The sequence below is a fragment of the Pseudophryne corroboree genome, unplaced genomic scaffold (genome assembly GCF_028390025.1).
Source record: "Pseudophryne corroboree isolate aPseCor3 unplaced genomic scaffold, aPseCor3.hap2 scaffold_873, whole genome shotgun sequence".
NCBI classification, from domain to species: domain Eukaryota; kingdom Metazoa; phylum Chordata; class Amphibia; order Anura; family Myobatrachidae; genus Pseudophryne; species Pseudophryne corroboree.
The window spans coordinates 77,519-91,712 of NW_026970452.1; the positions used below are offsets into that span (position 1 = coordinate 77,519).

A 14,194-nucleotide genomic window follows, 5' to 3' on the forward strand; every position below is an offset into this window, starting at 1 on the left:
AACATAAAGGTTAAAATCACAGAACTAACATACATGTGCATAAGAAGAATAAAGAGATGTGAAAAAAAGGTTTAAAAAGCGTGTCCGTGTGTGATTATTTTTGAAGGCACAACCCTGGCGGGGTTGTTTATATAGATATATATGTTGCTAATAATCACTTTCTAGCGTAATGTTATTAAATAGCTGTTAGTATCTATGTCGTCAGGTACCACTGGGTCGTATCCTATATACTCCTGTGGGAAACTTGACTGCATAATTTGTGTTTCCCCTGGTCGGCTCTCGTATAATTCAGATCTCTTTGTCTCAGGTCTCTCTCCAGCCTAGTTTGCTGTCTGTTTCCACTTCTCTTTTCTTGAGCCGCTGCCTTCTATGCCCTTGTGCACTCTCCAGACTTCTCCTGTCTGCTTACTTTGTGCCTTCCAACGCACAATGCAAACTACAGGTAGTGCTGCAGGGCCCACACCCTTTTACTTGCCTTACAGAGCAGCTCTGGAGCTGTTACAGTGCCCAGCTGCAGCAAGAAATCAGCTTGAATGCTTCAGGGGCTGGGGCATAGCCAACATGAGCCCCACACCGACGGAGGGTGGAGGTGTTTAATGCAAACTAGGGGTCAGCCAAGCGCCGCAAAAGGCCGCCATGCCCTGCATGCCCCTTTTCTCTTTTCATATGCAGACGAGGGTTGAAGCCAACTTTGACCCACTGCTTGGATGACATCACCATATGCAAATCCATCTGCGGCAGGCCTTCCCCCAGGAATGCTTGCACTAGTTGTTGCATTTGGTTTGTTGTTTGGGGGTGCTTCAGTATTAGGCAGCCTTCTGCCCTCCCATGTTCATCTGAAAATATGTGTTCTCCCTGCAGTTGTTGTCCCCAGATGAGAGTTCCCTTGTGCTGCCTCAGTTGAATCTCCTTTACTTGACAGAGATGTGCCTGAGCAGCGGCCCTCCCCAGCCCTATCCCAAATCATACTTATTTTGCATAGGAGATACCATGGTCATGAAGATTGTTCTCCCAGGGTTAGGTTCATTCATTGCGTTCTGGGTATGCTGACCTCTGTGATTTCCCCAAATGTGGGAAACTCAACTGCATTATTTGTGGTAGTGGGGGACTGTGTTTGTGCTTTCCTCTGGTCAGCTCTGGTAAAAGTCAGATTTCTTTGTCTCAGATCTTCCTCTAGCCTTGTTCTTCTTTCAAGAGTTCCCTTGTGCTGCCTCAGTTGGATCTCCTTCACTTGACAGGGGGGTGCCCGAGCAGCGACCCTCCCCAGCTCTAGCCCAACTCCTACTTACCTGCCAGGTGAGATACTATGATCATGAAGTTGCTTCTCCCAGGGCAAGGCTCACCCATTGCACTCTGGGTGTGCTGCCCCTGCGATTTCCCCAAATATGGGAAACTTGATTGCATAATTTGTGTTTCCCCTAGTCGGCTCTCATATAATTCAGATCTCTTTGTCTCAGGTCTCTCTCCAGCCTAGTTTGCTGTCTGTTTCCACTTCTTTTTTCTTGAGCCCCTCCCTTCTATACCCTTGTGCACTATCCTGACTTCTCCTCCTGTCTGCTTACTTTGTGCCTTCCGATGCACAATGCAAACTACAGGTAGTGCTGCAGGGCCCACACCCTTTTACTTGCCTTACAGAGCAGCTCTGGAGCTGTTACAGTGCCAAGCTGCTGCAAGAAATCAGCTTGAATGCTTCAGGGGCTGGGGCATGGCCAACATGAGCCCCACACCGAAGTAGGGTGGGGGTGTTTAATGCGAACTAAGGGTCATCCAAGCGCCGCAAAAGGCCGCCATGCCCTGCATACCCCTTTTCTCTTTTCATATGCAGATGAGGGTTCCAGCCAACTTTGGCCCACTGCTTGGATGACATCACTGTATGCAAATCCGTCTTCTGCAGACCTTCCCCCAGGAATGCTTGTACTAGTTGTTGCATTTGGTTTGTTGTTTGGGGGTGCTTCAGTATTAGGCAGCCTTCTGCCCTCCCATGTTCATCTGAAAATATGTGTTCTCCCGGCAGTTGTTGTCCCCAGATGAGAGTTCCCTTGTGCTGCCTCAGTTGATTCTCCTTTACTTGACAGAGATGTGCCTGAGCAGCGGCCCTCCCCAGCCCTATCCCAAATCATACTTATTTTGCATAGGAGATACCATGGTCATAAAGATTGTTCTCCCAGGGTGAGGTTCATTCATTGCATTCTGGGTATGCTGACCCCTGTGATTTCCCCAAATGTGGGAAACTCAACTGCATTATTTGTGGTAGTGGGGGACTGTGTTTGTGTTTTCCTCTGGTCAGCTCTGGTAAAAGTCAGATTTCTTTGTCTCAGATCTTCCTCTAGCCTTGTTCTTCTTTCGAGAGTTCCATTGTGCTGCCTCAGTTTGATCTCCTTCACTTGACAGGGGGGTACCCGAGCAGCGACCCTCCCCAGCTCTAGCCCAACTCCTACATAACTGCCAGGTGAGATACTATGATCATGAAGGTGCTTCTCCCAGGGCAAGGCTCACCCATTGCACTCTGGGTGTGCTGCTCCTGCGATTTCCCCAAATGTGGGAAACTTGACTGCATAATTTGCGTTTCCCCTGGTCGGCTCTCGTATAATTCAGATCTCTTTGTCTCAGGTCTCTCTCCAGCCTAGTTTGCTGTCTGTTTCCACTTCTCTTTTCTTGAGCCGCTGCCTTCTATGCCCTTGTGCACTCTCCTGACTTCTCCTGTCTGCTTACTTTGTGCCTTCCAACGCACAATGCAAACTACAGGTAGTGCTGCAGGGCCCACACCCTTTTACTTGCCTTTCAGAGCAGCTCTGGAGCTGTTACAGTGCCCAGCTGCTGCAAGAAATCAGCTTGAATGCTTCAGGGGCTGGGGCATAGCCAACATGAGCCCCACACCGACGGAGGGTGGAGGTGTTTAATGCGAACTAAGGGTCATCCAAGCGCCGCAAAAGGCCGCCATGCCCTGCATACCCCTTTTCTCTTTTCATATGCAGATGAGGGTTCCAGCCAACTTTGGCCCACTGCTTGGATGACATCACCGTATGCAAATACGTCTTCTGCAGACCTTCCCCCAGGAATGCTTGTACTAGTTGTTGCATTTGGTTTGTTGTTTGGGGTGCTTCAGTATTAGGCAGCCTTCTGCTCTCCCATGTTCATCTGAAAATATGTGTTCTCCCTGCAGTTGTTGTCCCCAGATGAGACTTCTCTTGTGCTGCCTCAGTTGAATCTCCTTTACTTGACAGAGATGTGCCTGAGCAGCGGCCATCCCCAGCCCTATCCCAAATCATACTTATTTTGCATAGGAGATACCATGGTCATGAAGATTGTTCTTCCAGGGTGAGGTTCATTCATTGCATTCTGGGTATGCTGACCCCTGTGATTTCCCCAAATGTGGGAAACTCGACTGCATTATTTGTGGTAGTGGGGGACTGTGTTTGTGCTTTCCTCTGGTCAGCTCTGGTAAAAGTCAGATTTCTTTGTCTCAGATCTTCCTCTAGCCTTGTTCTTTTTTTGAGAGTTTCCTTGTGCTGCCTCAGTTGGATTTCCTTCACTTGACAGGGGGGTGCCCGAGCAGCGACCCTCCCCAGCTCTAGCCCAACTCCTACTTACCTGCCAGGTGAGATACTATGATCAGGAAGGTGCTTCTCCCAGGGCAAGGCTCACCCATTGCACTCTGGGTGTGCTGCTCCTACGATTTCCCCAAATGTGGGACACTTGACTACATAATTTGTGTTTCCTCTGGTCGGCTACTCGTATAATTCAGATCTCTTTGTCTCAGGTCTCTCTCCAGCCTAGTTTGCTGTCTGTTTCCACTTCTCTTTTCTTGAGCCCCTGCCCTTGCCCTTGTGCACTCTCCTGACTTCTCCTGTCTGCTTACTTTGTGCCTTCCAACGCACAATGCAAACTACAGGTAGTGCTGCAGGGCCAACACCCTTTTACTTGCCTTACAGAGCAGCTCTGGAGCTGTTACAGTGCCCAGCTGCTGCAAGAAATCAGCTTGAATGCTTCAGGGGCTGGGGCATAGCCAACATGAGCCCCACACCGACGGAGGGTGGAGGTGTTTAATGCGAACTAAGGGTCATCCAAGCGCCGCAAAAGGCCGCCATGCCCTGCATACCCCTTTTCTCTTTTCATATGCAGATGAGGGTTCCAGCCAACTTTGGCCCACTGCTTGGATGACATCACCGTATGCAAATCCGTCTTCTGCAGACCTTTTCCCAGGAATGCTTGTACTAGTTGTTGCATTTGGTTTGTTGTTTGGGGGTGCTTCAGTATTAGGCAGCCTTCTGCTCTCCCATGTTCATCTGAAAATATGTGTTCTCCCTGCAGTTGTTGTCCCCAGATGAGAGTTCCCTTGTGCTGCCTCAGTTGAATCTCCTTTACTTGACAGAGATGTGCCTGAGCAGCGGCCCTCCCCAGCCCTATCCCAAATCATACTTATTTTGCATAGGAGATACCATTGTCATGAAGATTGTTCTCCCAGGGTGAGGTTCATTCATTGCATTCTGGGTATGCTGACCCCTGTCATTTCCCCAAATGTGGGAAACTCGACTGCATTATTTGTGGTAGTGGGGGACTGTGTTTGTGCTTTCCTCTGGTCAGCTCTGGTAAAAGTCAGATTTCTTTGTCTCAGATCTTCCTCTAGCCTTGTTCTTTTTTCGAGAGTTTCCTTGTGCTGCCTCAGTTGGATCTCCTTCACTTGACAGGGGGGTGCCCGAACAGCGACCCTCCCCAGCTCTAGCCCAACTCCTACTTACCTGCCAGGTGAGATACTATGATCAGGAAGGTGCTTCTCCCAGGGCAAGGCTCACCCAATGCACTCTGGGTGTGCTGCTCCTACGATTTCCCCAAATGTGGGACACTTGATTACATAATTTGTGTTTCCTCTGGTCGGCTCTCGTATAATTCAGATCTCTTTGTCTCAGGTCTCTCTCCAGCCTAGTTTGCTGTCTGTTTCCACTTCTCTTTTCTTGAGCCGCTCCCTTCTATGCCCTTGTGCACTATCCTGACTTCTCCCGTCTGCTTACTTTGTGCCTTCCAACACACAATGCAAACTACAGGTAGTGCTGCAGGGCCCACACCCTTTTACTTGCTTTTCAGAGCAGCTCTGGAGCTGTTACAGTGCCCAGCTGCTGCAAGAAATCAGCTTGAATGCTTCAGGGGCTGGGGCATAGCCAACATGAGCCCCACACCGAAGGAAGGTGGAGGTGTTTAATGCAAACTAGGGGTCATCCAAGCGCCGCAAAAGGCCGCCATGCCCTGCACACCCCTTTTTTATTTTCATATGCAGACGAGGGTTGAAGCCAACTTTGACCCACTGCTTGGATGACATCACCATATGCAAATCCATCTGCTGCAGGCCTTCCCCCAGGAATGCTTGCACTAGTAGTTGCATTTGGTTTGTTGTTTGGGGGTGCTTCAGTGTTAGGCAGCCTTCTGCCCTCCCATGTTCATCTGAAAATATGTGTTCTCCCTGCAGTTGTTGTCCCCAGATGAGAGTTCCCTTGTGTTGCCTCAGTTGAATCTCCTTTACTTGACAGAGATGTGCCTGAGCAGCGGCCCTCCCCAGCCCTATCCCAAATCATACTTATTTTGCATAGGAGATACCATGGTCATGAAGATTGTTCTCCCAGGGTGAGGTTCATTCATTGCACTCTGGGTATGCTGACCCCTGTGATTTCCCCAAATGTGGGAAACTCGACTGCATTATTTGTGGTAGTGGGGGACTGCGTTTGTGCTTTCCTCTGGTCAGCTCTGGTAAAAGTCAGATTTCTTTGTCTCAGATCTTCCTCTAGCCTTGTTCTTCTTTCGAGAGTTCCCTTGTGCTGCCTCAGTTGGATCTCCTTCACTTGACAGGGGGTGCCCGAGCAGCAATCCTCCACAGCTCTAGCCCAACTCCTACTTACCTGCCAGGTGAGATATTATGATGTTCACTGTTAGGGCAATCAGGATGTGGAATTCCCTGCCAGGGAAGGTGGTAATGGCGGACTCTGTAATTGGATTTAAAAAAGGAATGGATACATTTCTGAATGAAAAAGCTATCCAAGGTTATAATACTTAAAATATCAACATGGTTAATCCGGGGGTAACATGAGTTATAGTAGCTAACTAGTCATAAAACATTATTCAGCAAGTATGTAGAATCATCACAACTTAAAACAGGTTGAACACGATGGGCAATTTGCCTCTATTCAACCTCAAAAACTATGTTACTATATGTTACTATATTACTATGTTACTGTAGTATACAGAACACCACAATGTAATGAGCAGTGATAGTGAGCACTGATGAGGATACTAGAACTGACACTGAGCAGCAAGATGCAGCACTGGACTATTAGTAATGTACTGTAGTATGCTGAGCACCACAATGCAGCACAAGACAATGAGCAGTGATACTGAGCACTGATGAGGATACTACTGAGAACTGACACTGAGCAGGAGAGACACACTACTAGTATTACTGAGCAGCAATAAGTAACCACTGATACTGAGCACTGATATTGAGATTTCCACTGAGAGAACATAGCCACGTCCTCTCCGCTCTCTCTTCAATGCACGAGTAAAAATGGCGGCAACGCGCAGCTCTTTATATGGAATCCGAATCTCGAGAGAATCCGACAGCGGGATGATGACATTTTCCCTTGTTCAGGTTTTCCGAGTCAGGCGGGAACAACCGAGCCTGCCTCGGACCAGTGTAAACCACATGGAGTTCGTGGGGAATTCGGTTCTCGGAGAACCGAACCCGCTCCTCTCTACCTTATACCCATCAATTTTTTTATTTTCAATCTAAGCCCCTGCAGTTTTCTGTAAGCATCTGCTTCGCTATGATGATCAACAAGTCACAAGGGCAAACACTCAGGGCTTGAGGCGTAGATCTTAGGACCAGCTGCTACAAGCATGGCAGAGGTGTCACTATCACTGGTGACACCCAGAGAGGTGGCGAAGGAGATTGTAATGCAGTGCGCGCAGATAAGCAGCGCAATGGTAAAAAGGAGGCATGGTTTCATAGGTAGGGGCGTGGCCTGGTGGCCTGAATCTACATTTTGTTGCTCCGGGTGTCCCGGGGGTTGGGGGCTGCACCCGGGGACTAGTGTGTGTGCGGTGCTGGCTCCTGCACAGTGACAGGGCATGGCCACCCAGCATGACGCCTCCATTCTTGACCATGCTGTAATTGCAGTCGCACTGCAGTTCAGCGTGATCATAAAAAATGGTGTAGCCTCCTGCTGGTGCAAACTGTATGTGCGCGCAGGAAGCCGCCACCATTTTTGTGATCACAGCGGCTGAATGTGATGTCATACAGCCGCTGTGACCACGCCCCCTGTGTCTCCTCCGTTGCAGACCCCATTTTGAAGCCTTGCCCCCGCACCGCTCCATCCCTGACTTGGAAATGGAGTGTTGCTGACCCCCCTCTCCCCCCCCCCGCCCCGATTGACAGGCAGAGGCGATCGCATTCTCTGCGGGGTGCCGCAGAAAATGCAGGCACATGCGTATGCTGTTAGCAATTTTTGCAGTTGGATCGCTTATTGTGATTGCATTCCAACCTGAATCAGGCCCTATTACCTATCACAATGCGCTGCGGGCAGTACAAAATTGGGTTAATATAGGAGTAAAACTCCCAGACCTGTGCTCCTTAACTGTACCTGGTGGCTAGTGGAGCGGCTGCCCAGTAATCAGTGTCCACGCCAGTGCGCACACGGTCCACCCCCTACGGCCACGCTCCCCTTCATCAGCGGCCTCGTGATCCGGAAGGGCGGTGTGTGTGTGACTGACCTTAGGAAGAAACTGGAGCCTCCGCTGCAGTGACCCAGCAACCAGGTGACAATGCTAAATTCCTTGTCGTATAAACAACCCTTTATGAAGCTAAGAACACTGTACGCTGTTTACTTAAGAAGTACCGTAATGGTACGCTATTGACGTAGCGATCGCTCAGCCGTAGGCGAGACGCTCAAGCGTCACGTTCGCTCGCGGCCCAGTGATCACAGGACACGTTATTGGCTATGTCTAGGGGAATGATTCGCTATGGCGTAGCTTACGCTCGAGACCACGAGGAGGTCACCAGCGATGCAGACGCTCACAACACTATACCTTTATGTTAAAACCTTATACCAATGAAATACACTGAATACCTTAATGTGAGTACAGGGTGTAAATGCAACCTTGTGTAACCTGACTAACTACAAAGCTGCTTGAGCGTCACCGACGCTCAAGTGAACACTTAACACTATAGAAAATACACAGATACTGGTTTAGGTTCCAAAGCCTATTAACTGTATTATATCTAATATACTTGTAAAAGGGGATAACAGTACAAATGATACACTACAATATAACAAGGACTTCCTAACCACAGAACTAAACAATAAATACAAAAAGACAATACTACACTGACCTAAATGCAATACAGTACAATACTATAATACTATGAGAGATATAAGAGAAAAGAAGAGAGAGAGAGATAGAGAGAGAGAGAGAAATTGGCTCACAGAAAGACAATGATTACGGAGAGAAACTTACGCACAAAGGGTATGATCGCCTGCGCCTCGATATCCAGCTCCCGGCTATCAGCAGATAACCGTTGATGAGAGAGTGAGAGCTGGATGTGGTCGGCCTGCCTATTTATACCCCACACACAATGCAATCTCATGGTCCTACAATCCCATTGTCCATTGGCCGAAGGAATTCGGCCCTGCATCATAACAAAAGGTCATAGGGTGATTCATACAGGTGGGCTGTGACGATTTCCAACAGCTCAGGTGGGTGGGAAACTGGGTTTCCCGCCGCATACCTATATATATTATTTGGAAAACCTTTATCGGATATCCTAGAGTCAGAGGCTGAATCGAAGAAGGTCAGATTTCCGGCTACCTACAACCCTATTTATGAGTAAATAATAGAAATGGACATAAACTTCTTATGTCCATAACTATTCGCACGAGCGATTAATACGCTCCAAACCAACACCGGAATATTGCTAATTAAATACTCTTCCGATGGGTACCAAACACTGCTGTATGATTCCTGTTAGACCCTTCGTACGATATAAAGAGGGATTCCTCAGCTCTGGGACATTGTATTTTAACCAAACTTTCAGAATCTATCAAAGGGACCATGATCTATAAACTACATTAATTGTGAAAATATGTAACGAATGAGTCGCACGCTACGACTACGTAAACTCTACCGTAAATGCGCATACCGCGCCTGCGAGTGTACGCTATTGCGGGTATGCGCCTCCACGGGAGAGCGTACGCACGCGCAGCGCGGACCAGTGTGCGGTGCAAATATGGCAACGTGCATTGAGACATTTTTCTGACTTTGACACAGGGCACGGGAGTATACAGCGCCGCTGGGAGTGATGAAGCTGCAGTAAAGATGTCTATTAGACCTAGCCTGCTGCAGCCCTTGTAGATTCTCATAAAACAAGTTCTTCTTTTCTTGTCAAAATTAATAGCTAAGAATAGGCTGCCTGAGGCAGGCCCCTGTTAAGTGGCCTGCTACTGAAGGCACCAACTACAAACTGAGCTCCCTGTTCATGGAAGCGGGGTTATAGACGAGGATGCGCTGAGCATCTTGGGAACAGTCAAAAGCTTTGAGCCGGTTGGTGCCTCAGATCAAGATCCTACTCTACACCCCAATGTGAATCCTTGTGGAGTCCAGTGTACCCCACAGAAGAAATTAATGTGTCACACCCATTGGCAGCAACCTTGGAATAGCTGCTGACGGGCACAATTGAGAAAGGAAGGGGGGGGGGGGACATTTGAATCCAGCACATAGATGCAATTCAAATATGTAATTTGTACCTTCCTATTTTAAAATATAATGGATGAACCTCACCCTGTGAGAACAATCTTCATGATCAAGAGATCTCATATGCAAAATAAGTATGAGTTGGGATAGGGCTGGGGAGGGTGGCTGCTCGGGTAGCCCCTCCCCCGTCAAGTTAAGGAGATTCAACTGAGGACGCACAAGGGAACTCTCGTCTTGGGACAACAACTGCAGGGAGACCACATCTGTTCAGATGAACATGGGAGGGTGGAAGGCTGCCTAATATTGAAGCACCATCAAATATCAAACCATATGCAACAACTAGTACAAGCATTCCTGGGGGAAGGTCTGCAGAAGACGGATTTGCATACGGTGATGTCATCCAAGATGTGGGCCAAAGTTGGCTGGAACCCTCATCTGCATATGAAAAGAGAAAAGGGGCATGCAGGGCATGGCGGCCTTTTGCGGTGCTTGGATGACCCCTAGTTCGCATTAAACACCCCCACCCTCCTTTGGTGTGGGGCTCATGTTGGCCATGCCCCATCCCCTGAAGCATTCAAGCTGATTTCTTGCAGCAGCTGGGCACTGTAACAGCTCCAGAGCTGTTCTGTAAGGCAAGTAAAAGGGTGTGGGCCCTGCAGCACCACCTGTAGTTCGCATTGTGCATTGGAAGGCACAAAGTAAGCAGACGGGAGGAGAAGTCAGGATAGTGCGCAAGGGCATCCTTTTCTCTTAGTCCGTAGAGGATGCTGGGGTCACATTAAGAACCATGGGGTATAGACGGGATCCGCAAGAGACATGGGCACTTTAAGACTTTCAAAGGGTGTGAACTGGCTCCTCCCTCTATGCCCCTCCTCCAGACTCCAGTTATAGGAACTGTGCCCAGGGAGACGGACATTTCGAGGAAAGGATTTATTGTTAAACTAAGGTGAGCATCTTACCAGCTCACACCTTAAGCATGCCGCAGAACGTGGCATTCAACAGAACACAAGCCAACGGCATGAACAATTGCAGCAAAAAGCTGACCAGAACCATAACATAACATGTGTATAACCACAAGTAATAACTGCAGACACAGTATGGACTGGGACGGGTGCCCAGCATCCTCTACGGACTAAGAGAAAAGGATTTACCGGTAGGTATTAAAATCCTATTTTCTCATACGACCTAGAGGATGCTGGGGTCACATTAAGAACCATGGGGTTATACCAAAGCTCTTGAACGGGTGGGAGAGTGCGTACGACTCTGCAGCACCGAATGACCCAACTTGAGGTTATCATCAGCCAAGGTATCAAACTTGTAAAACTTAGCAAAAGTGTTTACTAAATAGCTGCTCGGCAAAGTTGCAATGCCGAGACTCCCCGACCAGCTGCCCAGGATGAACCCACCTTTCTAGTAGAATGGGTCTTCACCTAATTCAGTAACGGCAATCCTGCCATGGAATGAGCATGCTGAATCTTACCACAGATCCAGCGCATAATGGTCTACATGGAAGCAGGACACCCAATCCTGTTGGGAGCATACAGGACAAACAGAGCCTCTGTTTTCCTAATCTGAACCGTTCTGGTGACATAAATTTTCAAAGTTCTGACCACAGCCAGAGACTTTGACTCAACGAAGGTGTCAGTGGCCAAAGGCACCATGTGGAAAGATGAACCACCTTCGGCAGAAATTGTTGACGTGTCCTCAATTCTGCTCTATCTTCATGAAAGATCAAATAAAGGCTCTTGTGATACTGCATGGTTTGTACTGTTTTCCATGTGCTCCCAGATCTTTCAAGCAAGTAGCATGGTCAAGAAAGTTCTGTTTGAAAAGAAACAACATTTACTGTCATTGTTATAGAATTTGGGAGAAAAAACAAGAAGAAATCTGCACTGTTGACGCACTGGACAGAATGAATGAATCATAAAATATAACCTTTATTAAGTATGTATTAAAATTGGATAAATATTAATATTATTATCCCAAACTGCAGTGAAACATAAAGGTTAAAATCACAGAACTAACATACATGTGCATAAGAAGAATAAAGAGATGTGAAAAAAAGGTTTAAAAAGCGTGTCCGTGTGTGATTATTTTTGAAGGCACAACCCTGGCGGGGTTGTTTATATAGATATATATGTTGCTAATAATCACTTTCTAGCGTAATGTTATTAAATAGCTGTTAGTATCTATGTCGTCAGGTACCACTGGGTCGTATCCTATATACTCCCTTCACTCAATAGGGGTTACCTCCCGGGAAGCCATCCCCATTGGCGAATTTGTGGGGGTGATTGAGTATAACCGGTAAGCTAACCTCCAATTTGTGGGGTGCTTAGGTAGATGGGGATCACTTATTTCTCTGTGTCCCCTAAGACTATATTCCTAAATTCAATACCACAGGGGGATAGCTTTCTATATCGGATAAGGAATCACTTGATAGGGAAATCTCTATGCATCATGGAAAGATCATATTTATTAATATCCAAACTAAAAAAATGATGAATAGCTTTAATTTAGCTGTTTAGATATAGTTAATTGGCGAGATATACCAACAGGTGCGGTTGCCTTAAGGAATATGGCAATTCCAATATAAATAGCAGCCCTCCTTCATATAATCAGCCAGATCTTATTAAATCTGGTCCAGATATAGCCGTTCAGATATACTTAATTGACAACATATATCAATCGGTGGGGTTGCCTTAAGGAATATAGCAATTCCAATTCTCATATAAATAGCAACCTTCCTTCATATATTCAGCCAGATCTTATTTAATCTGATCTAGGCGTAGGCAATAATGCTTTCCTTAGAGGTATAGCCACCTCAATTCTTATTAGGAAGCAAAGTGTCTGTCATAATGGTTTATCCAATTCATCTAAGAAATAATATATTCCATGTGTCAGAGATTCATTACTCTCTATTTACACTGTTAAAGAGTTAATTCTTATTATGTTACAGTGTAATGAAATTATCATATAGGGAGATGTGGCAATTCCATGTGCTATATATATAATAACCCTTAGTGGTCCAGATTCCACAATGAGGAATTTTCTTATAAACCGCTGAAACACACAGCTGTTTGACTGACTTCCAAATATATCTATCTCACTTTGTAACAGTCTTATGATAGAGAAACTGTTACATATTCGGTCACTTAGTTATCTAAAGGTAAACAGACTCAGTGTGAGGGTAATATAATATATCAAATGCGCTGTCAATAATCGTGGTAACTGGTGTAATAATGTGGTATATTGAGTATGCTAGTAAGGCATATAACTGCTCTCCAGCCTTTAAGTGTTACCAATCAATTTGTTACACTGTAAAGGATTTATGGTGTCCTGTTAGGACATGCAGCTGCTAGGCTGACTCAAAGATTTATCCATTTGTAACAATTATGTAACAGTTATATACATGTTACTGGTATTACATAGAAATAGTATGACACAGGCCAGCAGTCCCATGTGTCTAGATTCCACAATAGGAGATTTTCTTTGTCTTATAAACTGCTGGAACACACAGCTGCTAGACTGACTTCAAATATATATATTACTTTGTAACAGTCTTATAGTAAAGAGACTGTTACACACTGTCATTTAGTTATCTCAAGGTTAGCAGATTCTGTGTGAGGATAGTGTTCTGTTAGAACATGCAGCTGCTAGGCTGACTCATAGAAAATGTATCCATTTGTAACAAATGACACATACAGCATTAAATTAATATCTATAGCAGCCCATGTGACATCTCTACTCTTATCATAATTGTCTGGTTATTGCCAATCTGGACAGCAGGAGTGATATATATTCACTAGTCCCAATATCCCATCATATAAATATACCCACACTGATATACTTTCTTATCAAGAGTTATTAGTAGCTATCTGTATGCACTTTAGACATTGTATCTGCTAAGTGACATCATATCTAGTGTATTCCTTTCTTATAGCTCAGCTTCTATTCCCTATTAGTGGAGACTAACAGCTAACATCATAATCATATATTTTTGTTTTATAACATTTCACATGAGTCAAATACACGCGGACACGCCGTGCCCTACACGTGTGTTTCACTGCATCTATGGCAACTTACATTAAAGCTAACAAGAAAGCACACTCGTTCTGTCTTTAAACTGATAAAAGAAACCCCAATAATATGGGGCATGCAAAAATTGAGATAAAACTCAGTTTTGCTCCTCTCCACGGAAATCTTTAATAAAAGGCGAAATATTTGTTAGTTCTGAAGAGAAACCAGAGCATGACCAAGATTCCACCTGTCGCCTGAGTGCCATGCCAGCAGTTCTCATTGAGCTCAAAGTGAGCACCCAATTTGAAAGAAAGATAGCAGATTTCTCACCAGGCTTCCCCTAGCTATAAACATGGTTTGTACTCTTTTCCATGTGTTCCCAGATCTTTCAAGCAATTAGTATAGTCAAGAAAGTTCTGTTTGAAAAGAAACAAACATTTACTGT

The 14,194-nt window shown here is 46.0% G+C and overlaps 9 non-coding genes and 1 pseudogene across 9 annotated transcripts; 9 read left to right on the plus strand and 1 right to left on the minus strand.

Annotated features, from left to right (window-relative positions):
- The first annotated feature begins 965 nt into the window (after positions 1-965).
- Positions 966-1,129, plus strand: LOC135043648 (U1 spliceosomal RNA). The gene has a single exon (XR_010236474.1). It is a non-coding gene; the product is annotated as a U1 spliceosomal RNA (small nuclear RNA).
- Positions 1,130-1,281: 152 nt separating this feature from the next.
- Positions 1,282-1,416, plus strand: LOC135043591 (U1 spliceosomal RNA; annotated as a pseudogene).
- A 702-nt stretch (positions 1,417-2,118) lies between these two features.
- On the plus strand, positions 2,119-2,282 carry LOC135043634 (U1 spliceosomal RNA). Its single transcript, XR_010236460.1, has one exon. It is a non-coding gene; the product is annotated as a U1 spliceosomal RNA (small nuclear RNA).
- A 152-nt stretch (positions 2,283-2,434) lies between these two features.
- LOC135043593 (U1 spliceosomal RNA) lies at positions 2,435-2,597 on the plus strand. The gene has a single exon (XR_010236423.1). It is a non-coding gene; the product is annotated as a U1 spliceosomal RNA (small nuclear RNA).
- Positions 2,598-3,267: 670 nt separating this feature from the next.
- On the plus strand, positions 3,268-3,431 carry LOC135043637 (U1 spliceosomal RNA). The gene has a single exon (XR_010236463.1). It is a non-coding gene; the product is annotated as a U1 spliceosomal RNA (small nuclear RNA).
- Positions 3,432-3,583: 152 nt separating this feature from the next.
- On the plus strand, positions 3,584-3,747 carry LOC135043578 (U1 spliceosomal RNA). The gene has a single exon (XR_010236412.1). It is a non-coding gene; the product is annotated as a U1 spliceosomal RNA (small nuclear RNA).
- A 668-nt stretch (positions 3,748-4,415) lies between these two features.
- LOC135043658 (U1 spliceosomal RNA) lies at positions 4,416-4,579 on the plus strand. The gene has a single exon (XR_010236483.1). It is a non-coding gene; the product is annotated as a U1 spliceosomal RNA (small nuclear RNA).
- A 152-nt stretch (positions 4,580-4,731) lies between these two features.
- Positions 4,732-4,894, plus strand: LOC135043598 (U1 spliceosomal RNA). Its single transcript, XR_010236427.1, has one exon. It is a non-coding gene; the product is annotated as a U1 spliceosomal RNA (small nuclear RNA).
- Positions 4,895-5,565: 671 nt separating this feature from the next.
- On the plus strand, positions 5,566-5,729 carry LOC135043638 (U1 spliceosomal RNA). Its single transcript, XR_010236464.1, has one exon. It is a non-coding gene; the product is annotated as a U1 spliceosomal RNA (small nuclear RNA).
- An 8,137-nt stretch (positions 5,730-13,866) lies between these two features.
- On the minus strand, positions 13,867-13,982 carry LOC135043629 (U5 spliceosomal RNA). Its single transcript, XR_010236456.1, has one exon. It is a non-coding gene; the product is annotated as a U5 spliceosomal RNA (small nuclear RNA).
- Between the last annotated feature and the right edge of the window lie 212 nt (positions 13,983-14,194).